General features: G+C 45.6%; 1 pseudogene; it reads right to left on the bottom strand.

Moving 5' to 3' along the window:
* Nucleotides 1-15: 15 nt before the first annotated feature.
* LOC120840947 lies at nt 16-21741 on the bottom strand (annotated as a pseudogene).
* Between the last annotated feature and the right edge of the window lie 4908 nt (nt 21742-26649).

Raw genomic sequence — 26649 nt, 5'->3', positions numbered from 1 at the left:
TGACTGAGCCTGAGCTCAATCGCGCTCTACCTTGTTCGGTAGGGGCACAAGAAGGAAAGTGTCTTCGGTGCGGTCCATAATGACACATTTGGTCATTAGCTGCTTGGAACTGCAAGCTGTGACAACACCCGATCTTGCACCTTCACGCACGGACAAAAATGGCAGTCCTAGCTGTACGTCTTTAAAAACTACCGTAGGAGTCAGCTGCAGTTTCTCAATAAGCACAATGTGTTGGATGTCAGACGTACTACTTGCAAGCTTAAAGGGGCCCTGCAATCATATTTAAGCGTCTACCTTTTTTGCGGTTTCCACGTCTCTTGGGGTTCGGGCAAGCCAGCGGGCATGAGGAGAGTAACTAAATATCAGTGCGTCATATTTTAACCGGATGACGCGGAAACCACCTCCACCGACGAGGGCGACCCGCGGTACCGAAAGCGCGCAAAATGTGACGTCTTTGGTCCTAGGCTTACTACTGGTCAGAGCCGCTAAAAGTTTTTTCGTAGTCGAAATACAATATATAAGTGGCGCGAAGCGTTCCAATTATTTATAAAAGAAGTTTTTGCTCAGTATTTTAGATCAAAAAAGAAACAAATACAGTTTATAAAGTACGGAAACAAGAAAAGACCCGTCGACATACCCGCCACCAAGCGGCGGAAAAAACGGCGCACACTAGAAAGAACTAGTGGGACGAGGCTACGACGAAGGGCCAGCGCAGAAAAGTCCCGGATTTACGCGGCGGCGCTGCGGTCGTATACCGGCTCGACGATCCGACCGGTTCCGAGCGTTCCGAAGGCCTTCGGCGCGGGCCCTGCTGGAGATTTGGCCATTTGGCGGCATGGCAGCGCGAAGTGGCTCCCGTTCTGAACTGATCTTTACCCCGTGTTTTCTGTCGTTTGTGGCCAATGAAGTATTATGCCGAAATAGTCTTTAATCGTGCAGCAAATGCAATGAGAGCCGCCCCGGCCGCCCGCTTCATAGAGCCTATCCAACACATGCTTTAGTGGCGCCCTCTCGAGCCGTTGACCCGGAGTGCGGCAACCGTGAACGCTCGATGAGCTCACTACCCCTCCTCTAGTTCACGGCCACTCAAGCCAGGACCTAAGACGTCATGGAGGAGGTTATTTTTTGCTTGTTTTTGTAATTCTAATTCGCCTATAACTTTTAAAATAAAGCGAAATTTGAGAAAAGAAAAGTTTCATTAAGTTACTACGTTCAGTGCGCTCAGGTTCGGTGCAAATTAAAACCAGTCAAAAAGTCATTGCAGGGCCCCTTTAAACACTGCGAGTGCCTGCACAATGCCAAAAGATCCATCACTGAGTTGAGCAACACAGTTGGCTCTTTTTGGCATTGGGTAGGACTCAGAGTTCCAGACAATGCCATTGCACTGAAAGCGGTGGTAATAAATCAGGCTTGATGGCGGTGCATCTAAAGCCCTCTCTACTGCCACCTCAAATCTTACATTCTGGGCACTTGTGTTGTGGCGTGTGTACACGACTACGTCGCCTGGAATTTGGGTGCCTGTGCGCCCCATGGTCTTTCGGCCCATCATTTCTTCAAAAAACACTACTGCCTGTGGGAGGCTCATCCTGGTTATCAGTGGGGCCAGCTGCTGCCACTGAAGAAAAGTCCTTGCCATCTGCTGGCCCACACACTGTGTGCCCGAGAAGTAACTAAGCAGAACTGCGTTCCTTCCCTCAAATGGGAAGCAAGAGTTTGCCCACAGAGGTCCCCACGCAGCAACTGCATCTGCCAGATGCAGAAGCTGGTGCACATTGTATGACATGTGTTCTGCACCGTACAGTCTTCCCATTTGTAACACAAGCTTGCTCAGCAGAACCCGAGCTTCACAGATGTCGGAGGTTGATACGCTCTGTTTTAGTAGCAGGTATGTGGCATATGCCAGCAACGTAAAGTGCTGGAAGTACGGTGCTAGCAAAACAGGCTTGAGAACAACATAGCCATAAAAAAGAAGTAACATCCTGAACTCTGAAGCCTTCCAGAAGGCTCTGTCCTCGAACCTCCTGGATGTGCGGGTGACCTCTGTGGGTGGCAGCATGCCCAGGAGAATGGCATTCATGGTCACTAGTTTAGTCCCAGCATACCATCCCTATTGAAAAAGGCCAATATTAACTCGGCTTATTGGAAATATTGTATTCCAATGAAGTTGATGGAAACCAATAAAAACTTATTGTTATCCGATTAACCCAATACGCACGATGGGAATTCATATTGGAGCACAATATCCCGATATACTATGCGGTTATTGGTATACAACAGGATATTGGAGCACGATATCCGGATATAACTTGCGGTTATTGGTATACAACACGATATCGAAGCACAATATCCCGACAGAACTTACGGTTATTGGAATAGAATACGACACCGCGTGCATATTGGTGACCGACATGGACATACAGTGCGGCCACACGATATATAAATATCGGTCGTCGATCACGGGCCCAAAGGAGAATACAATATCGCGTGGATAAATCTCAGAACGAATTCCAAGTTACCAACATGAATTACGTCGGCATATACCGCGGACTAAGAGGATAAGTAACACAGTATTGATCGCCCGTGAAGCAACATGTGGATATCGGTACGCCCACATATACGACATCGCGTGAATGATATCGTAGAACAGCAGGAGTTACCATACGGCAATACGAGAGAGAACGATATTGGAGGTGGATACACACAGAACACAAACGTTCCGCGTTGCAAACACATTCACATTGATCGAAAGCGCAAGTGTACGTACGGCACACAGTACACAGAGCCTCGAGCGCTTGAAATGCTAGACAACCACCAAACCATTCAGAATAACTAGCTGGGACACCCGCGACCTACCTTTCAATGAGAAAGCCCAATAACGACGTGCTCATTGGAGTGATCGTTTTCAAACAAATGTTTATTGCAGTTTTAATGCAACAAAAGTTAGGTTACCGATGTTGAAACCCAAATCGAACGCGATACGTGACAATGTCAGTTCGCACGATAAAATAATGAAGATTAATGGGCTTGACAGGTCACGTGCTTCTTACCCGCACATTTATCGATATTGACCCACCTTTCTGGGTAATCCGACGTCGTACACCAAATCCACAACCACACACGAGCACATTTCACCCACCACTCTTCGTCGCCTGTTTCGCAAGATTCACACACTGTAAAAAACGACGGGAAAAATACGTGCATTGGCGCCATCAAACGATACGTTACAGACTCGTTTTATGAGAAAAGTTTTCATCGTCAACCCGCGCGCGCGAAAGCTCGGGCGCTCGAGCTTCGGACACTTCGGAGGCAGTTCGAATTCCGAAGGGAGGCGAGCCGAGCGAGCCGCGAGTGGCCGAATCCGCCGATCCAGCCAAGCCTAGCCAAGCCGCCGAGATTACGCCATGGCGCAGCCGCGCAGCGACCGGGACCGCGCCAACCCGGCGAGACAGCGGCGATGGCGGGACCGACGGATAACGGGTCGTCAAGTTCGTCGCGCACTTTGCTTGTGGATTCCAAGTGAAACCAACGCACTTTCAATCGCTTCGAAAGGTACGTATAGACGACTTTATTACTTGCAGCATTGAGTGCTTTGGTATACACAGATCAAAGTGAACACTGAAGGACAGAAGGGATACGTGATGTTTTGAAATCGCAGCTTATTTGAACGCATGCGTCCCCTGCTGAAAGCGTCTGGCTGTGCTCTGTTGCAGACGTCATTTCGACTGCGTGTACTCTGATGTAACTTCAGTCAGTGTTTACACTCGGCTAGCTATCACTCGGCTTGTTATCTCATGTGCGAAATAGACGTAGAAACCAGCGCCTCGTCTCTTTCGGATATTCAACCTCCAGCCCCCTGGCTCCCAGCGTGCTTACCGGCGCAAACCGTTCGACGTGTTGGATTCGTGGGCTCGTTCGAAGGGGCGTTGTTTAACGCTCGCGAGTCGCCGAAGTGTTACCGGAGCTTCTCTTTACGAAAGTCGCGATCGACGCTGGGCTCTGAGCTCGTACTTTTTTCTTCCCTGGTAGAGTGCCGACCATTCATCCGTGGTGCCGACTGGCGCCGTACGAAGTTGAGAAAAGCTAGCGAGTCTGTCAGATTTTCGTGACGCCGCCCAACTGCTCTGCTACCGGCTGCGCTCAAAAAATAAGGTAAAAATAAAAGCGTTTTTTTAATTTTAAACAATTTTTTTTTGCCATGTTTTATTTCAGTCGCCGCAAAGTAAATCGTGGCCGTACGTCGGTTGACTCCCGATTACTGTCTCTACATCGTAGATTGTCTCACCACAATGGTGCCTCGTTGGTGTGATCTTATTCTGATATCGTTACATCTTGCTTTTTCATCTTGGCACACTTCTAGACGACCTTCTACACATTGCACTCCTTGTCGACATGTCGCTGGTGTTAGAGACAAATCTGAAGTCGCTGTTTGCTCACTCCTTGTGCACATATTTCATGTTCAACATCAGGTATCTGAAGGAGGCGCCATGAAACCCTGGAGTTTGTTTAGAGGTACCTCAACATACTGTATTCAAGTGTCGTTTTGTGTGTTATAGTTTCCTACAAAACCAAATTGCGCTTTGTTCGTAATATACCCTATAACTGTTCACTATAATTAAAGTTGCTATGAAACATTGGCCACGAGAGGTGACTCGGCCAACGCAGCCTGAAAATGCCTCGCATAATTTTCTTCATGGGTCATTTTGGACATTGACAAATTTTCTTGTGAATAATGAGTGTTATGCACATGTGTTCTACTTTTCGCACAGGTACTTCAGTTAGGTAAACCCCAGCAAAGGCAGCTAGACAGTCTCATGGGGTCACACCAAGGATAACTGCATTCCTGCTCGAGTCCCGAGTCTTGTCACCAAACTTCACTGAACATAATGGTACATTCCGTTTCCTTAACTTTTTCTTCTGAAATCTGTGTGTGTTTTTTTTTTATTGTTGCTTTTTTCTATTGAAAAAGGGGTAGTACAACGTTTAAACACCCAATGTTTTTTTTTTCTTTTTGTAAAATGTGTAATACATCGTTTAAAAACCCAAGCGTTCATAAATGGTCTCTGTACCAGACAATAGGGTGTCTTATACTCTGTTTCATACTTAGCGTGCAACGCTGTGAAAGGTACTAAAGTGGTGCGCATGAAAAAATAGAAAAAGTTACTCCGCGCGTTTCGTGGACGAGTGGTAGAAGGCGCTGCTCTGGCGATATTAACGTCTCGGTGGCCGTGGTTTGAACCCATTTTACGCGCAGTTTTTTCTTTCTCTCTTTTTTAGACATACTTTTTGTGCAAGATTGTGCGCATTGACGAAGTGCATATTTCAGTTCCTCCTTCTTGATTTTTATTTATAATTCGCCGAGAGGCCAGATTTCTACCATGTGGTCTGCCGCTTTGCAAGTGTTATTTGCCTCCAGCACCGAGTTATATTTTCTTTCGTGCAGCGTGGAATGAAGAATCGCCCTGATAGCGGCCTTGTCCCAAAATTTATAATAAAACGTTAATCGACAATTGTTGTGGCCTGTACAGTTTATTTTGAAATAGCTGTCAAGGGTAGGAATCTCCCTCTCGGAGCACTTGCGATGCACCTTCAGGCGAATGGCGTTCTGTGTGAACTCGTCATGCTTGACGGTCCCCGTGCTCGAAACTTTCACGTTGCGAGGTCTTTGCTTCGGGGACGCCACCTTGCCAGATGGGTACTGCGCCTTGCACTTCGCGACAGTACAGGGCACACTCCAGTGTCGTTACTGGCCGTCTCCAGGACTTCACGACCGAATTCTCCGGGGAATGTGTTCTTATACTCCCATACACATTGGCGATCATCTGCTTGCACTCTTTCAAGATTTTCGCACAACGAATCTTCGAAAACATCCGAGCAGGAGAGGTACTTGAGCTTGCTGCATAAGACGCCATCTTCTCAAAACCAGCCAGTGCCACACAACCCGAAAACCCATAGCGGCTGCCACACGGATGAACACGAAAACAATTTAAGGTGGTTTACATTATCTTTTCCTTTTTAAAACATTTGTGCTCCATTGAAATCATAACGCCACTATCAGTTACTAGCCCCGAGGAGGCACATTTTCCGACTTTTAAAATTTTTTCTGCAGGGGACGCACTATCTTATGGGGCGAACGTAGGCACGGTCAGCAATGCAAACCGGTGCGCTAGCTTTGACTGCGTTGCACTCTATGTATGAAACAGAGTATAGGATCGCTTCAGACGGGGCAACTTTTCCAGCAATTTCGGGGCTGCTGGCGGGTTGTTCCCTAGTTTTCCCTAGATCGACACGAATTGCTGAGATTGGGTCCGGCTCGAAGCGGACGCGCAACTCTGACTACTCGGAGATGTTTGAAGCGGCAGCAGCCAATCACGAATGCAATATTTTCACGTGACACCCCTGTGGTCGTGATGATGAGAACTGAGGACTTAGTTCAGGTTTGAAATGGATCATTTTTGAAAATAAACTGTTTCAAAAAGATGAGTTAGTATTCTCAGCGCAATTTAAAGATATAAAAACATGTTTTTAGGATATAACTGTGCGTCTAAAGACTGTAGGAAAAATAAAATTGCATGATGATGATGGCAAGTCGTAGCAATTTGGTTGCTGCATGTGAACACGGGCGGCCCGTGTTGCTGGTGTTGCGACATGAAGTTGCTGGGCGAAATTGTTCCGTCTGAAGTGGGCTTTAGGGAACTGAATTCAAGGGCCGTGGAGCTCTGAGTGCAAGCCCACCTGGAAACATTTTTTTTTTCTTTTTTGCCTTTTTTAGTATTTAAATAGAAATATATATATATACATATATACTTTTTTTTAAGTTTTAACATATAGATGCATAATTTACACACTAATTCATTTTCAGAAGCGCTTTTATTCACACTTTGTGGCTTTCTAGTGCTTGCAATAGCTTCTCGGTGAGCTAATGCCAGCTCTGCAAAGGGAGAGGGATCTTCCTACGCTTTGCAGGCTGTAAAGCTGTGGCTTGCACAGCTCTAGTGTGTCACACCTCGCTCACTGGCTCCATCGCGAAGCATAGGTGCTTCATGAGTCGCGCCACACCGTAAGCCCAAAAAACGGTCGGGTGACAAACCTGGGACCATTTGTCACTGCACTCAGCTATGGTATGGTGGCATGGTCGGGGCATGAAGCAGGGGTACAGCTTGGAAATGCTGATCTTCATGACATTTTAAACACATTTTTCATTACTTTTGTGTCGAGTTGTCAGCATTCTGAAGGTGAGAAAGCAAGCAGCAGCGACAGCAAGAAAAGAAAAATTTAAGACCGCTTTCACCAAGAATCAATTACGAGCACTAGAAAGGCATGGAGTGTAATTATAACGCTTCTAAAGGTGAATTAGCGTATAAATTAAGTACTTGTGCCTCAAAAATACAAAAAAAACAATGTAAATATAGTTATAAGGATAAAAATATACACCAGGAGGACTTAAACCAAAACTACATTCTGTAAGTTTGAAATTTGACACCTTAAACCACTTGGTCACCACCCAATTTTATTTCCAGGTCGTTCATCGAGGTATATGAATTTTGTTTGCAGCTGTCGGCTAGAAGAGAGGTTGCCTTATTTTCATTTACTTTACTATTCCCACCAAATATGACAAGTGATAAAGAATAGAACCTCATTTGGTTGGCCGAGGCACTGTGCTTGAATCAAGGCAAACTAGTCTGTCTTGCTGGGTTCATATTTTGTTTCATCACCTGTTTAGGATTCTGTTGTCGCTCATCAAAAGAAGAAAAAAAAAACTGACTAATTTTGACTTATTCTGGTGTGCAGGTACCCTTGGCAGTACACTCTGCTAAATGGGGCAAAATATAGATACTGTTTTTAGGAAATATGCATCGTTTTAGCAAAATGAGGTACACTATTTGACTAACGTGAAACAGAACGAGCCTCTCCACTTGGGTCTTCTTTCATCTCTCGCAGACACTATTTCCTGCTTTTTGTGATTTGTATCAGACTTTTGTATTCTGTCCGGCCAAAGCATCTGTGTTACACTAAGACTGGGTTGTTTAGGATATCTACACGTATTCTTCGCAGCAAATGGCTTCCAATCAGGAACACGAGTTTGTTCTCGGCCACCGAGAGCAAGTATTTTCAAGGTGAGCTATTGCCCGCCTATATGAGTTTTGTATTTCATTCCTCTTGAATGCCATAACCTATGTGTAGTGGTCTTGCACTAGTATTTTGTTGTCTCTCTTCTGCAAAAGCACCCAAGTTTAATTAAGACCGGGTTCTTTCTTACACATGCAGGTCTTGGTGGCAAGAACCAGCCAATCAAGGCCAGAAGTTTGTTTTTTGCCGCGCATGGCAAGTGTTTTCAAGGTGAGTGATTGATGCCTATCTGAGTTGTTTGTTTCGTTCCTCACAGACACTCTACCTGTCTGTATAGTGGCCTTGTTTCAGGCTTTTGTGTCTCTGTCCGGCCAAAGCATCTGTGTTAGACTAATCTTTAGGATATGTGCAGCAATTCTTGGCAGCAAGTGGGTGCCAATCAGGAACACGAGTTTGTTCTCGGCCACCAAAAGCAAGTATTTTCAAGGCGAGCTATTGCCCGCCTATATGAGTTTCAGCATTCATCAAGGAGCGCAAAATCAAAGCCCGGGGTTGGCCATTGCAAAAATGTTGACTCGGAAGCGCATAGGGAGGAAGCTTTATAAAAGTATCCACCTGCTTCTACAAGACAAACCAAAACTAAGAATGTGGGTTCCATTTGAAAAAAAAAAAACACAACATTGTCGGGCCGAATTAACTCGGGGGCGGCACTGAGCAAACAAGCCACGGTACGAGTATGCCTGGTTCAGGCATTTGTAGAGGTGGTAGATGACTCGGTGTTCTCTAAAAAAAATATTTTTTTCTAAAAGTGTGGTGGTCGAATATTCAGGGATGGGCATTGAGTCGGTATGTTAAGGTAAAAATTTCATCCACATGCCGGGATTCATGTGCCTTGTCCCCCTAGCGAGCGGGACAAGGCCTTCAAAATTTTGGGTTCGCAAAAGGTGTGCGTAAGTATTGACGTCTCATTTTACATCATTCGTCTCAATTTAAAACGCACTATAAATGACATGCCTGAGATTTGTTTGGGTGTACTTCCTCTCAGCAAGTATATGGTTCTGTCTCAAAAAGGTCTAATCTGATGTTGACTGCTCCTCAGGTCTCCACCGACGATTCATCAGGACGAGACCCGACCGGGACACTAGGGAGGAACGGCTTAAGCAAGGGAGGCTACATATACGACAGCTTCTTGCGGACAAGAAACGAAAATAGATAGATGGTGGGTGTTTCATTTGCTATGCCTTTTGGCGTGCACATTATGTTTGTTATGTTTCAAGATTGCTGCAGAGTTTGGTTTCAACTATTGTAAAATACCGAGCATGCGCCCTTGTCGCATAAGCGCCTACCCTCTGATTCGGAACGATCCGCAAATAAGCAAAGGGCATACCAGACACCCATCCGCCTGTTTTGAGCCGTGCTCAAAATATTGAAAGAGCACATCAAGCGCCAGGCGCTGTGGCGTCTTTGCCACAATAGCGCCAGTCGCAGAGCTGACAGATCCGTGACTGGCGCAAGCCATGGCATGGCCTTTGGGAACCAGGGAATCGAGATTAAAGAAGTAGCGCAGAAATTGGAGGCGAGTGGTGAAGGTGAGCAGAGTTAACAGGAAACAACGACGAAGGGAGTTCCGTCGCATGAGGCATCTGTGTGCCGTGCATGTAATTTTGAGTGTGCTGTAGGTGGCTACCCAAAAAAATTGTTACTTGGACGTAACTAATCGCAAACCTCTTGCAGTTTCCATGGCCCACAAGCCAGCCGGCGCCAGTTCGTTCTCGTTCAAAGGTGAGGATTCTAGATTTTCTAGATTGCTCTGAAGCAGCAATACTGAAGCTAGACAAGCGGTACGGCATATTTAATTGACAGAACGACTGGGGACGCTTTCACTGAAACTTGTTTTGCTGCAATACACGTGTGTATTGCAGCAAAACAAGCTTTAGTGAAAGCGTCCCTACTCGTTCTGAGCTCCGTCAATTAAAGGTGCCGTACCGCTTGTCTGTCTCGCTTCAGTGTTGCTGTAGGCGACAAAACATGTGCCCAGTTTCGTCACAAGAGGCATATTATGTCACGCACATGTAATTTTGAATTTATCCGGCTTAGTGTGCTGTAGGTGGCTGGTCAAAGAAATTGATACTTGGACGCAGCTAATCGCAAATCTTTCTGGCAGTTTCTACAGCCTAAGAGCCAGCAGGTCCCAGTTTGCTTTTCTTCAGAGGTGAGAATTCCAGATTCCCGAAGCAGGAATACTGAAGAGATACGACCGGTACAGCATTTTTAATTGACGGAGCTCAGAACGACTGGGAGCCCTATTGGAAAACCCCAATATAAACAGCGTATTATGGATATTGGTAAACAATATCTTTTTATTGTATTGCAATACAATATAGACAGTGTATTGGAAAACATTACATTTATTGTATTGTATTACAATAAGGATTTGTTATGGGATTCCAATATCCATAATACGCTGAAAATATTGGAATCCAATACCGTATAAACCCTTATTGGATCCCCATGTGTCGTATGGGGATCCAATAAGGGTTTACGATTCCAATATACTCAGCGTATTATGGATATTGGAATCCAATATATTATATCGGCTACCAATAAAACTATATACGAGTTGGAATATCACGTTCAGCGCAACATTTCTCTGTAACGCAGTCTCTTCTTGTGTGTATTTCTGAGTGATAAATTAAAAAAATGTTGCTGTTGTGAAATTGAGAATAAAGAAGCAAAACACTGGACTTATCCATACCAAATATATTTAACATATTCCTGAACTGGAGGATCTGGCATTTACTGCAAAAGAAAGTTAATTGTTTAGGACTCTCATTCAAAAACTTGATGTTTGAAAACAGAATGTGAAATCCTCACCTTAATGAAAACAGCACCTGCTAGCTGTAGCCATATAGAAACTGCAAAATAAAAATGTGTGATTAGTTCGCGACAAGTAGCAATCCTTCACCAAGCGGGTAGATTCAAAATTATGTCTGCGTTTGATTGTGGAAAAATAAGCTTCAATGCCACTGCCACAGGTCATTCTGAGCTCAGTCAATTAAATATACGTATCCTCTCTTCTGGCTTCACTATTCCTGCTTCGCACCTAACTAGAGTATCTGGAATGCTCACCGTTGAGGAAAAACGAACTGGTGCTTGCTTGCTTGTAGGCCGTGGAAACTGGAAGAGAGATTTGCGGTTAGTTGCGTCCAAGTAGCAGTTACTTTGAGTAGCCACGTAAAGTACACTAAGTCTGAAAGATTCAAAATTACATGCGCGGGACATAGATATCCTCTTGCGACGTAACTGGGCACGTGTCAATGTCGCCCGCTTGTATTACAGAAAAATAAGCTTCACTGCAGGAGCTCCCAGTCGTTCTGAGCTCCGTCAACTAAATATGCTGTACCGGTCATATGGCTTCAGTATTCCTCCTTCGGGAATCTGGAATTCTCACCTTTGAAGAAAAGCTAACTGGGACCTGCTGGCTCTTAGGCTGTGGAAACTGCCAGAAAGATTTGCGATTAGCTGCGTCCAAGTATCAATTTCTTTGACCAGCCACCTACAGCACACTAAGCCCGATAAATTCAAAATTACATGTCCGTGACATAATATGCCTCTTGTGACAAAACTGGGCACACGTTTTGTCGCCTACAGCAACACTGAAGCCAGACAGACAACAGGTACGGCACCTTTAATTGACGGAGCTCAGAACGAGTAGGGACGCTTTCACTGAAGCTTGTTTTGCTGCAATACACACGTGTATTGCAGCAAAACAAGCTTCAGTGAAAGCGTCCCCAGTCGTTCTGTCAATTAAATATGCCGTACCGCTTCTCTGGCTTCAGTATTGCTGCTTCAGAGCAATCTAGAAAATCTAGAATCCTCACCTTTGAACGAGAACGAACTGGCGCCGGCTGGCTTGTGGGCCATGGAAACTGCAAGAGAGGTTTGCGATTAGTTACGTCCAAGTAACAATTTTTTTGGGTAGCCACCTACAGCACACTCAAAATTACATGCACGGGACACAGATGCCTCATGCGACGGAACTCCCTTCATCCTTGTTTTCTGTTAACTCTGCTCACCTTCACCACTCGCCTCCAATTTCTGCGCTACTTCTTTAATCTCAATTCCCTGGTTCCCAAAGGCCATGCCATGGCTTGCGCCAGTCACGGATCTGTCAGCCCTGCGACTGGCGCTATTGTGGCAAAGGCGCCACAGCACCTGACGCTTGATGTGCTCTTTCAATATTTTGAGCATGGCTCAAAACAGGTGGATGGGTGTCTGGTATGACCTTTGCTTATTTGCGGATCGTTCCGAATCAGAGGGTAGGCGCTTCTGCGACCTGGGCGCATGCTCGGTATTTTACAATAGTTGAAACCGAACTCTGCAGGAATCTTGAAACATAACAAACATAATGTGCACGCCAAAAGGCATAGCAAATGAAACACACACCATCTATCTATTTTCGTTTCTTGTCCGCAAGAAGCTGTCGTATATGTAGCCTCCCTTGCTTAAGCCGTTCCTCCCTAGTGTCCCGGTCGGGTCTCGTCCTGATGAATCGTCGGTGGAGACCTGAGGAGCGGTCAACATCAGATTAGACCTTTTTGAGACAGAACCATATACTTGCTGAGAGGAAGTGCACCCAAACGAATCTCAGGCATGTCATTTATAGTGCGTTTTAAATTGAGACGAATGATGTAAAATGAGACGTCAATACTGACGCACCCCTTTTGCGAACCCAAAATTTTGAAGGCCTTGTCCCCCTCGCTAGGGGGACAAGGCACATGAATCCCGGCATGTGGATGAAATTTTTACCTTAACATCCCGACTCAATGCCCATCCCTGAATATTCGACCACCACACTTTTAGAAAAAAAAATATTTTTTTTAGAAAACACCGAATTATCTACCACCCCTACAAACGCCTGAACCAAGCATACTCGTACCGTGGCTTGTTTGCTCAGTGCCGCCCCCGAGTTAATTCGGGCTGACAATGTTGTTTTGTTTTTTTTCAAATGGAACCCACATTCTTAGTTTCGGTTTTACTTGTAGAGGCAGGTGGATACTTTTGTAAAGCTTCCTCCCTATGCACTTCCGAGTCAACATTTTTGCAATGGCCAACCCCCGGGCTTTGATTTTGCGCTCCTTGATGAATGCTGAAACTCATATAGGCGGGCTATAGCTCGCCTTGAAAATACTTGCTTTTGGTGGCCGAGAACAAACTCGTGTTCCTGATTGGCAGCCACTTGCTGCCAAGAATTGCTGCACATATCCTAAAGATTAGTCTAACACAGATGCTTTGGCCGGACAGAGACACAAAAGCCTGAAACAAGGCCACTATACAGACAGGAAATAGAGTGTCTGTGAGGAATGAAACGCACAACTCAGATAGGCGTGAATCACTCACCTTGAAAACACTTGCCATGCGCGGCAAAGAGCAAACTTCTGGCCTTGATTGGCTGGTGCTTGCCACCAAGACCTGCATGTATAAGAAAGAACCTGGTCTTAGTCAAACTTGGGTGTTTTTGCAGAAGAGAGACAACAAAATACTAATGCAAGTCCACTACACATAAGTTATGGCATTCAAGAGGAATGAAATACAAAACTCATAGGCGGGCAATAGCTCACCTTGAAAATACTTGCTCTCGGTGGCCGAGGACAAACTCGTGTTCCTGATTGGAAGCCATTTGCTGCGAAGAATACCTGTAGATATCCTAAAGAACCCAGTCTTAGTGTAACAGATGCTTTGGCCGGACAGAATACAAAAGTCTGATACAAACCACAAAAAGCAGGAAATAGTGTCTGCGAGAGATGAAAAAAGACCCAAGTGGAGAGGCTCGTTCTGTTTCATGTTAGTCAAATAGTGTAGCTCATTTTGCTAAAACGATGCATATTTGCTAAAAAAAAGTATCTATATTTTGCCCCATTTAGCAGAGTTTACTGCCAAGGGTACCTGCACACCAGAATAAGTCAGAATTAGTCAGTTTTTTTTTTTTTCTTCTTTTGATGAGCGACAACAGAATCCTAAACAGATGATGAAACAAAATATGAACACAGCAAGACAGGCTAGTTTGCCTTCATGCAAGCACAGTGCCTTGGCCAACCAAATGAGGTTCTATTCTTTATCACTTGTCATATTTGGTGGGAATAGTAAAGTAAATGAAAATAAGGCAATCTCTCTTGCAGCCGACAGCTGCAAACAAAATTCATATACCTCAATGAACGACCTGGAAATAAAATTGGGTGGTGGCCAAGTGGTTTAAGGTGTCGAATTTCAAACTTACAGACTGTAGTTTTGGTTTAAGTCCTCCTGGTGTATATTTTTATCCTTATAACTATATTTACATTGTTTTTTTTTGTATTTTTGAGGCACAACTACTTAATTTATACGCTAATTCACCTTTAGAAGCGTTTTAATTACACTCCATGCCTTTCTAGTGCTCGTAATTGATTCTTGGTGAAAGCGGTCTTAAATTTTTCTTTTCTTGCTGTCGCTGCTGCTTGCTTTCTCACCTTTAGAATGCTGACAACTCGACACAAAAGTAATGCAAAATGTGTTTAAAATGTCATGAAGATCAGCATTTCCAAGCTGTACCCCTGCTTCATGCCCCGACCATGCCACCATACCATAGCTGAGTGCAGTGACAAATGGTCCCAGGTTTGTCACCCAACCGTTTTTTGGGCTTACGGTGTGGCGCGACTCATGAAGCACCTATGCTTCGCGATGGAGCCAGTGAGCGAGGTGTGACACACTAGAGCTGTGCAAGCCACAGCTTTACTGCCTGCAAAGCGTGGGAAGATCCCTCTCCCTTTGCAGAGCTGGCATTAGCTCACCGAGCAGCTATTGCAAGCACTAGAAAGCCACAGAGTGTGAATAAAAGCGCTTCTGAAAATGAATTAGTGTGTAAATTATGCATCTATAATGTTAAAACTTAAAAAAAGTATATATGTATATATATATATCTATTTAAATACTAAAAAAGGCAAAAAAGAAAAAAAAATGTTTCCAGGTGGGCTTGCCCCCAGAGCTCCACGGCCCTTGAATTCAGTTCCCTAAAGCCCGCTTCAGACGGAACAATTTCGCCCAGCAACTTCATGTCGCAACACCAGCAACACGGGCCGCCCGCGTTCACATGCAGCAAACGAATTGCTACGACTTGCCATCATCATCATGAAATTTTATTTTTCTTACAGTATTTAGACACACAGTTATATCCTAAAAACATGTTTTTATATCTTTAAATTTGGCTGAGAATACTTACTCGTCTTTTTGAAACAGTTTATTTTCAAAAATGATCCATTTCAAACCAGAACTAAGTCCTCAGTTCTCATCATCACGACCACAGGGGTGTCACGTGAAAATATTGCATTCCTGATTGGCTGCTGCCGCTTCAAACATCTCCGAGTAGTCAGAGTTGCTCGTCCGCTTCGAGCCGGACCCAATCTCAGCAATTCGTGTCGATGTACGGAAAACTAGGGAACAACCCGCCAGCAGCCCCAAAATTGCTGGAAAGGTTGCCCCGTCTGAAGCGATCCTATACTCTGTTTCATACATAGAGTGCAACACAGTCAAAGCTAGCGCACCGGTTTGCATTGCTGACCGTGCCTACGTTCGCCCCATAAGATAGTGCGTCCCCTGCAGAAAAATTTTAAAAAGTCGGAAAATGTGAATCCTCGGGGCTAGTAACTGATATTGGCGTTATGATTTCAACGGAGCACAAATGTTTTTCAAGAAAAAGGAGAAGATAATGTAAACCACCTTAAATTGTTTTCGTGTTCATCCGTGTGGCAGCCGCTGGTTTTGAGAAGATGGCGTCTTACGCAGCAAGCTCAAGTACCTTTCCTGCTCGGATGTTTTCGAAGATTCGTTATGCGAAAATCTTGAAAGAGTGCAAGCAGATGATCGCCAATGTGTACGGGAGTGTAAGAACACATTCCCCGGAGAATTCGGTCGTGAAGTCCTGGAGACGGCCAGTAACAACACTGGAGTGTGCCCTGTACTGTCGCGAAGTGCAAGGCACAGTGCCTATCTGGCAAGGTGGCATCCCCGAAGCAAAGACCTCGCAGCAAGAAAGTTTCGAGCACGGGGACCGTCAAGCATGACGAGTTCACACAGAACGCCATTCGCCTGAAGGTGCATTGCAAGTGCTCCGAGAGGGAGATTCCTACCCTTGACAGCTATTTCAAAATAAACTGTACAGGCCACAACTATTGTCGTTAATGTTTTATTATAAATTTTGGGACAAGGCCGCTATCAGGGCGATTCCTCATTCCACGCTGCACGAAAGAAAAATATAACTCTGTGCTGGAGGCAAATAACACTTGCAAAGCGGCAGACCAGATGGTAGAAATCTGGCCTCTCGGCGACTTATAAATAAAAATCAAGAAGGAGGAACTGAAATATGCACTTCGTCAATGCGCACAATCTTGCAGAAAAAGAATGTCTAAAAAAGAAAAAAAAAAAATCTTTGCGCGTAAAATGGGTTTGAACCACTGCCACCGAGACGTCAATATCGCCAGAGCAGCGCCTTCTACCACTCGTCCACGAAACGCGCGGAGTAACACTTTTTCTATTTTTTCATGCGCACCACTTTAGTACCTTTGACAGCGTTGCACGCTGAGTATGAAACAGAGTATAAGACACCCTATTGTCTGGTACAGAGACCATTTATGAACGCTTGGGTGTTTAAACGATGTACTACACAGTTTACAAAAAGAAAAAAAAAATTGGGTGTTTAAACGTTGTACTACCCTTTTTTCAATAGAAAAAAGCAACAATAAAAAAATAACACATTTCAGAAGAAAAAGTTAAGGAAACGGAATGTACCATTATGTTCAGTGAAGTTTGGTGACAAGACTCGGGACTCGAGCAGGAATGCAGTCATCCTTGGTGTGACCCCATGAGACAGTCTTGCTGCCTTTACTGGGGTTTATCTAACTGAGGTACCTGTACGAAAAGTAGAACACATGTGCATAACACTCATTATTCACAAGAAAATTTGTCAATGTCCAAAATGACCCATGAAGAAAATTATGCGAGGAATTTTCAGGCTGCGTTGGCCGAGTCACCTCTCGTGGCCAATGTTTCATAGCAACTTTAATTGTTGTGAACAGTTATAGCGTATATTACGAACAAAGTGCAATTTGGTTTTGTAGGAAACTATAACACACAAAACGACACTTGTATTCAGTATGTTGAGGTGCCTCTAAACAAACTCCAGGGTTTCATGGCGCCTCCTTCAGATACCTGATGTTGAACATGAAATATGTGCACCAAGGAGTGAGCAAACAGCGACTTCAGATTTGTCTCTAACACCAGCGACATGTCGACAAGGAGTGCAACGTGTAGAAGGTCGTCTAGAAGTGTGCCAAGATGAAAAAGCAAGATGTAACGATATCAGAATAAGATCACACCAACGAGGCACCAGTGTGGTGAGACAATCTACGATGTAGAGACAGTAATCGGGAGTCAACCGACGTACGGCCGCGATTTACTTTGCAACGACTAAAATGAAACATGGCAAAAAAAAATTTTGAAAATAAAAAAACGCGTTTTTGTTTTTCTTTGTTTTTTTTTTTTACTTTATTTGTTGAGCGCAGCCGGTAGCAGAGCAGTTGGGCGGCGTCACGAAAATCTGACAGACTCGCTAGCTTTTCTCAACTTCGTACGGCGCCAGTCGGCACCACAGATGAATGGTCGGCACTCTTAGTCTACCAGGGAAGAAAAAAGTACGAGCTCAGAGCCCAGCGTCGATCGCGACTTTCGTAAAGAGAAGCTCCGGTAACACTTCGGCGACTCGCGAGCGTTAAACAACGCCTCTTCGAACGAGCCCACGAATCCAACACGTCGAACGGTTTGCGCCGGTAAGCACGCTGGGAGCCAGGGGGCTGGAGGTTGAATATCCGAAAGAGACGAGGCGCTGGTTTCTACATCTATTTCGCACATGAGATAACAAGCCGAGTGATAGCTAGCCGAGTGTAAACAGTGACTGACGTTACATCAGAGTACACGCAGTCGAAATGACGTCTGCAACAGAGCACAGCCAGACGCTTTCAGCAGGGGACGCATGCGTTCAAATAAGCTGCGATTTCAAAACACCATGTCTCCCTTCTGTCCTTCAGTGTTCACTTTGATCTGTGTATACCAAAGCACTCAATGCTGCAAGTAATAAAGTCGTCTATACGTACCTTTCGAAGCGATTGAAAGTGCGTTGGTTTCATTTGGAACCCACAAGCAAAGTGTGCGACGAACTTGACGAGCTGTTATCCGTCGGTTCCGCCGGGTTGGCGCGGTCGCGGTCGTTGCGCAATGGCGGCGCAATGGCGCAATCTCGGCGGCTCTGGCGGCTCGCTCAGCCGCTTGTCTGGCAGCGCATGCGCGCAGGCGCGCCGGCTCGCCTCCCGGCCTCCCCGGCCTCCCTTCGGAGTTCGAACTGCCTCCGAAGCTCGAGCGCTCGAGCTTTCGCGCGCGCGGGTTGACGATGGAAACTTTTCTCGTAAAACGAGTCTGTAACGTATCGTTTGATGGCGCAAATGCACGTATTTTTCCCGTCGTTTTTTACAGTGTGTGAATCTTGCGAAACGGGCGACGAAGAGTGGTGGGTGAAATGTGCTCGCGTGTGGTTGTGGATTTTGTGTACGAAGTAGGATTACCCAGAAAGGTGGGTCAATATCGATAAATGTGCGGGTAAGAAGCACGTGACCTGTCAAACCCATTAATCCTCATTATTTTATCGTGCGAACTGACATTGTCACGTATCGCGTTCGATTTGGGTTCCAACATCGGTAACCTAACTTTTGTTGCATTAAAACTGCAATAAACATTTGTTTGAAAACGATCACTCCAACGAGCACGTCGTTATTGGGCTTTCTCATTGAAAGGTAGGTCGCGGGTGTCCCAGCTAGTTATTCTGAATGGTTTGGTGGTTGTCTAGCATTTCAAGCGCTCGAGGCTGTGTGTACTGTGTGCGTACGTACTCTTGCGCTTTCGATCAATGTGAATGTGTTTGCAACGCGGAACGTTTGTGTTCTGTGTGTATCCCCCTCCAATATCGTTCTCTCTCGTATTGCCGTATGGTAACTCCTGCTGTTCTACAATATCATTCACGCGATGTCGTATTGTGGGCGTACCGATATCCACATGTTGCTTCACGGGCGATCAATACTGTGTTACGTATCCTCTTAGTCCGCGGTATATGCCGACGTAATTCATGTTGGTAACTTGGAATTCGTTCTGAGATTTATCCACGCGATATTGTATTCTGCTTTGGGCCCGTGATCGACGACCGATATTTATATATCGTATGGCCGCACAGTATGTCCATGTCGGTCACCAATATGCACGCGGTGTCGTATTCTATTCCAATAACCGTAAGTTCTGTCGGGATATTGTGCTTCGATATAGTGTTGTATACCAATAGCCGCAAGTTATATCGGGATATTGTGCTCCAATATCCTGTTGTATACCAATAACCGCATACAATATCGGGATATTGTGCTCCGATATGAATTCCCATCGTGCGTATTGGGTTAATCGGATAACAATAAGTTTTTATTGGTTTCCATCAACTTCATTGGAATACAATATTTCCAATAAGCCGAGTTCATATTGGCCTTTTTCAATAGGGAGCTCCTGCATTGAAGCTTATTTTTCTGTAATACAAGCTGGCGACATTGACACGTGCCCAGTTACGTCGCAAGAGGATATCTATGTCCCGCGCATGTAATTTTGAATCTTTCAGACTTGGTGTACTTTACGTGGCTACTCAAAGTAACGGCTACTTGGACGCAACTAACCGCAAATCTCTCTTCCAGTTTCCACGGCCTACAAGCAAGCAAGCACCAGTTCGTTTTTCCTCAAAGGTGAGCATTCCAGATACTCTAGTTAGGTGCGAAGCAGGAATAGTGAAGCGAGACGAGCGGATACGTATATTTAATTGACCGAGCTCAGAATTACCTGTGGCAGTGGCATTGAAGCTTATTGGTCCACAATCAAACGCAGACGTAATTTTGAATCTACCCGCTTGGTGAAGGATTGCTACTTGTTGCAAACTAATCACAAATATTTATTTTGCAGTTTCTATATGGCTACAGCTAGCAGGTGCTGTTTTCATTAAGGTGAGGATTTCGCATTCTGTTTTCAAACATCAAGTTTTTGAATGAGAGTCCTAAACAATTAACTTTCTTTTGCAGTAAATGCCAGATCCTCCATTTCAGGAATATGTTAAATATATTTGGTATGGATAAGTCCAGTGTTTTGCTTCTTTATTCACAATTTCACAACAGCAACATTTTTTTTAATTTATCACTCAGAAATACACACAAGAAGAGACTGCGTTGCAGAGAAATGTTGCGCTGAACGTGATATTCCAACTCGTTTATAGTTTTATTGGTAGCCGATATAATATATTGGATTCCAATATCCATAATACGCTGAGTATATTGGAATCATAAACCCTTATTGGATCCCCATACGACACATGGGGATCCAATAAGGGTTTATACGGTATTGGATTCCAATATTTTCAGCGTATTATGGATATTGGAACCCCATAACAAATCCTTATTGTAATACAATACAATAAATGTAATGCTTTCCAATACACTGTCTATATTGTATTGCAATACAATAAAATGATATTGTTTACCAATATCCATAATACGCTGTTTATATTGGGGTTTTCCAATAGGGATGGCTGATCATGGTTCTTGGTGTCAAGCCACAGCTTCAGCAGCTGCCGCATGACACCGAGACAAACGCAGTGTTGGTAGTATCAACAGGGTTAAACCGTGGAATGGTCATGATGATGGAGGGACCCTTCACGCCATGAACTGGTGTTTCAGGAGTTCCCTCCGTTGCTTCTATCATGTGGGCATTCTCTGAGCGCTTCTCAGGTGCAGGGTCTAGGTACGGGTAATGGGAACCCCCTGGGTGATAACACCATCCACATCCAAAAAATCCATTAAACTGTTTGCAGTTTTTTGCTGCCGATCTTGCGACAGCATCCACAGAGCAAACCACAGCAAACACACGCATGTTTACTGTTTTCCCATCCCTAATGCAAGGAAACCCGGCTTCTAGTTCCTGCAGCTCCCTTGCGAATGGTGTTAGCAGTGTTGTCATATTTGGCTTGGTAAACCCAAACCAAATAGCTGGCATTAGCATGTTTTGTTTGCGTATGGTTGGGTCCAGTTGGAGTATTTGGCACTGTATGGGCCAAATATTGTACGTCGACTTTTCAAATGCTCTAATGCCATCTGTATTCCAGATGAGTGACAAGTCGTCACTTGAAAAGTCGCTGCATAGTCTTGCATGTTCTTGACCGTCAACAATGTCTGATATATCGGGCCCTGTTGGTGTTGCTGCCATCCACTTAAGATCTGGCTGCACAAGAATCCGCTGCAGCTGCTGTTTTATCGGCAACACTAAAAAGAACGGACATGACTCGGGATCCGGCTCAGTCTCACAATTCTCACATTTTGAGATGTCGCCAGGAAGACCCAAGTACCCTTGGCAGATAGGGCAGTAGTGATGTTTTTCTGCTTCTGCCGCATGAGCATCTACAGCTTTCAGTAACAAGTACTTTGACTGGGGCACACTTCCAGGGGCAATTATGTTAATCATCCTCAGAAGGTCAGCAGTTGCCTTGTCACCATCTTTGTGGCGCAGTATATACGGCATGACAAGGGCAGCTAACTCGGCTGCATCATCCGACTCCTCTTCGCTATTTGCAGATGGGTCTTGCTGCGATCCCTATAGAAGAAATAGAATATATATATATATATATATATATATATATATATATATATATATATATATATATATATATATATATATATCTTTGATTTCGCTATGTTTTTCATTTATTGGTTTTGCACCGTAAAATTTACAAGAATGGAAATTAAGTTATTTTTATCTGACATTCAGTGAACAATCATTTGGTCCCCCCCCCCCCTACAACCTCAATTTCAAGATAAGATTCGGAAGTTTTCGGTTCACTAGAAAAATAAAATTATTAAATTGCTAGCAGACCTAACTATAGATTTTATATCCTAACATTGATATTTTCGACGTAGAACTATTGAGAGGGGAACTGGAAGCTGATGGAAATCCCCCAAGATTGAGAATCGCAAGACATCCCCCACTTACTTAAGTGTCTACTTACTTAAGTGTCTACCTTTTTTGCGGCTTCCCCATCTCTGGTTGTTCGAGGAACCCAGCGTCCACGGAGAGAGTAACTAAATATCAGTGCCTCATATTTTAACCGGACGACGCCGAAGCCTTCTCCACCTACGTGGGTGACCGACCCATAGTACCGAACGCGCTCACCATGTGACGACATTGTGACGTCGGTCCTGGCCAGCTCCCGCCTTACGACTGGTCAGAGCCTCTAAAAGCTTTCTTTTAGTCGAAATGCAAAATATAAGCGGCGCAAACTGTTTCTATTATATATGAAGTAGTTTTTGCTCAGTTCTGAGCCTTCGGCGAGCAGGTTTGGCTTGCGCGGTTTGGCCGTTTGGCGATTTGGCAGTGCGAGGTAGCTCTTGTTCTGAACTCATCTTTACCCCGTGTTTGCTGTCGTTTGTGGTCAATGAAGTGTTATGCAGAATTAGAGTTTAGTCGCACAGCAAATGCAATGCGAGCCACCCTGGCTGCCCGCTTCATCCAGTCTATCCAGCGCGTGCTTTAGTGGTGCCCTCTCGAGCCGACGCCATAGAGTGCAGCATTCGTGAGCGCTTGCTGAGCTCACTACCCCTCCTCGAGTTCACGGCCACCCAAGCGAGGACCAGGGACGTCATGCGGGAGGTTATTTTTTGCTTTTTTTGTAATTCCAATCTGCCTATAACTTATCATAAAGCAAAATTTGAGAAAAGTTTTACTAAGTTAGTACGTTCAGTACGCTCAGGTTCGGTGCAAATTAAAAACCTGTCAAAAATGAAAGACGTTTACAACACCCTGTAACGCCAAATTAGAGCGCAGCTCTTGAGGAGAAGGAGGGGAGGGTATACCCCTCCTCCCTTTCCTCCTCCACCACCTCCTCCTCCTCCTCCTCCCCCACGCGGTGCACTATGGGACATTTCAATGCACCGCGCTAATTATGCCGACAATGACAGCGACGGCGACGCCACTCAAACCAGAAACATGCGCTTAAGAGTTGCGCTCTGAAAGTTGTTGCGGGGCCTCTTTAAGAACTGACTCGAAGGATCACCTGCGAAGCAGCAGCTTCTTCGATAGATGTGTCAGCGATGCCATCCAACAGGGGCACTGGAGTTGGTCGTGGCATCCGAGAGACGCCCAGCAGTCGCTGAGAACCCTGCATCGAATTGGAAGTTCTTCCCTACAATGAGACGAGCACATCCAGCCCCACTAATATTCCAAGGCACTTGGATGCAGTCAGTTCTAACAAGCGCCTTCAGAAACCTCCTGCAATTTCTTAAAACTTGAGGCTAGGGAAGCTCGCTAACGTGTCAGCCAGGCTTAAGGACCGGTGCAAAGGCTCACCTGTGGAGCAGCAGCGTCTTCGATGGATGGGTCATCGATGCCTTTCAACGGGGGTACTGGAGTTGGCTGTGGCATCTGAGAGACGCCCAGCAGTCGCTGTGAGCCCTGCATCGGATTGGAAGTTATTCCCTAAAATTAGACGAGCAACGCCACACTCATTAATGTTTCGATCGCATTTGAATGCAGTCATCCCTACAAACACTGTCAGAAACGTCCCCTGCAATTGCTTTGATTTTGGGACGGGGAAGCTCGCTAACGTGTCAGCCAGGCTTAAGGACCGGTGCAAAGGCTCACCTGTGGAGCAGCAGCGTCTTCGATGGATGGGTCATCGATGCCTTTCAACGGGGGTACTGGAGTTGGCTGCGGCATCTGAGAGACGCCCAGCAGTCGCTGTGAGCCCTGCATCAAAATGGAAGGTATTCCCCAACATCAGAAGAGCAATTAAGCTCCACCCCCATTAATGTCTTGATACGTTCGAATACAGTCAAAACACCGTTTGAAACCCGCTCCAATTGCCCAGATTTTCTGGCAGGTTATGTGTCAACCAGGTGTAGTACATTGAAGGCAGGAATAACTTTGTATTGTAGGCAGTGATTTCCCTACACACCCTGTAGGGTGGGTGTATGTACCCCTCTTGTTTTTTCTGAAGGCACAACCTTAATGGACCTTCTGACAAATATGTGCCGCCACCTAGACACGCGACTGGGTTTGTGACTAAGTGGCGAGAAAACAATGCGCGCGCAAGGCCTCTCCAACCCATTCTACACCCAAAACGTCGGCTACATCCTGTTCTCCCGATGAGGTGCTGTGACCTAACGGCTCCCCCAAACTCGCCTTCATTCCCATCATGCATAAACTTCTGCCCTGAAGTCGACACAAGGAAACCACCTTCCCTCTCTGCTTGGCCAGAAGGAAGCAAGAGAGGGTACTGGAACCATTTACTCTCGAACCAATGTTTCTACGAAAGGGATTCATTCGCAACTACTCCTATACTCTAATATGCCTACCCCCCCCCCCTAATTTTAATTCCTGGGGATTCCTTTCGATGTAGAGCTCAGGGAAATAAAATATTTGGAATTGACAAAACTGCAATATTGCAATACCTTCGATCGAGTCTTCGATGGAGGTGCCTCCTTCGCCATCCGACATGCACAGTGCATTTGGTCTTTGGCAAGCAGTGAGCACCGAGTTATTCACTTGTTGATGCAGTATATAATTGTTTTACTAGGAACGATTAGCAATAATTTTTTATGCCAACAAGTTAGCATACGCGTTCTGGCGCTTGTCAGCTTTCTGCAGCACACAAGTTACGCTGTTGGTGCGAAACAAATTTAAGCATGAATAAAACATAGGTTTTGAGTGATTTTCATTTTGGTCGAAGAACCGAAAAAGTTTGGTATTGATCAGCGTAGTCAGGAATCTTTTCGGGGGGGGGGGGGGGGGTGCTGAGGTGGCTGGGATGTTGTTCATGGCCGGCAGAGGGGGGGAGCGGGGGGGGGGGGGCGCGAAGCTTCATAAGCCAAGGCCCCCCCCCCCCTCCCCCCCCCCCCCTGGTATTGTTGTTGCTGGTCGGGAGTTATTCCCTGCGGGGTGGGCTTTGCCGCATTGGCCGGTTTGTCTCGCGGGGTTTTGGGGGGATCCAGGCCTTTCACTAACTTACCTCTCGTGGATTTCGGACGCCGCACGCTTCACTCGGGGAGAGAGAGGAGGGGAGGTGCGCGGGTGTCAGGCTCGGCTCGGTTCAGGTTTGCGTACCACGTGTTGCGCGCAGCACGTGGCACAACCGAAGTTGAGACCGGGCCTAACCCAACCTTGCGCCCCCACCCCCTCCTTTCTATTCCCCCGTTAACCACGCACGCGAAAACCACGAGCAGCATGCAGTCTAAACCGCAACCGCCGGCCGAGGAAAGTTCTCAGTATAGCTATGTTTCTTGTATTTTGTCCAAGGTGATATCTTACCTGAGAAGCTTGAGATCTTTTTCTTCTAGCCGTTCGCGGTGGTAGCGGCACATCTTCTTCGAGATAGCGTTTGTACTTAGAAGACATAAGAGCACTTCGCTTAAAAGCAGGGCCCGTACGTCTGTCCGTTGCACAACGCGTTCGCTCACAATGGGTGCATATTAGTCGCGCTTGCCTCGAAGATCCACTTGCACTGCCGGTTGGGATCGCAGCGCAGCGAATATGCTGACGTGATTCGCAAAAGTTGTCTGTGGCCAAATTCGTGGTCACTATTCACACAAAGCGGAGGCGATCTGTTGCTCGTGGCCAAAGGAGGGAGGGAGGCGCGCGGATGCCTTGCGGGGCATAAACCCGAGTGTAGCCTTCGTTTTCGACGACCGCGTTGTTGTGATCACACTGTGGTCCGTGTGGTTGCGATTACTCAATCCCTATTTTCTCTCCAGTTTCGCCATCTTCGACGTGGCAACGAAATCCGCTAGTGCTACTTATTTCCCAACAGAAAGCCACTGCAAACACTTCGGGCGCATGAAATGACAAAGGAAGGTCTTGACCTTCCAGCTTGCACCTACGATCCCCATTATTTTTATGCACCAGTAAGCGGACAGCTGCAGCGTTTGAAACGAGTCTCGTACCCGTTTGCCCCTGCGTTTCAGATATGTAGCGAGAAAAAGATGCACAAAGCTGGTCGCATAAACAGGATGTTTTAGGCATCTCAGCACGGCGTGGTGTTCACTTTTAATTCTGAAAGGTATGTTCAGCATACATGAAGTTGACTGTGTTAGTGGCGGGCTACAGAAGAACGAAAGACGCCTGTTGTATCTCTCCTTCAGGCTTATGTGTTTGTTCACAGATGCGTTGAAATTGGTCCATGCGAGCGCCCTTAGTGCGCGCCCTTAGTGCGCTCCCAAAGTGCTCGAGTAAAACGGTTTCAATGGATAATATAACACTTGATGAGTTGTCGGCAGCGTTATCACGGTCATCAAGATGAGTGGTGAATGACTGGTATTCTCTAATCTGCGAATATGTGTTAAAACAATGTGATGCTTACAGCGAGGTTTGACATAGACGTCTCCTCTATAGACGGGTAGGATATGGGAATATCATTAACACGAACTGCTTAGCACTCAG

Source organism: Ixodes scapularis, unplaced genomic scaffold (assembly GCF_016920785.2).
Source record: "Ixodes scapularis isolate PalLabHiFi unplaced genomic scaffold, ASM1692078v2 PGA_scaffold0__279_contigs__length_252992795, whole genome shotgun sequence".
NCBI classification, from domain to species: Eukaryota; Metazoa; Arthropoda; class Arachnida; order Ixodida; family Ixodidae; genus Ixodes; species Ixodes scapularis.
The sequence above is the reverse complement of the archived record's forward strand: the minus strand, read 5'-3'. Positions and strand labels throughout refer to the sequence as shown.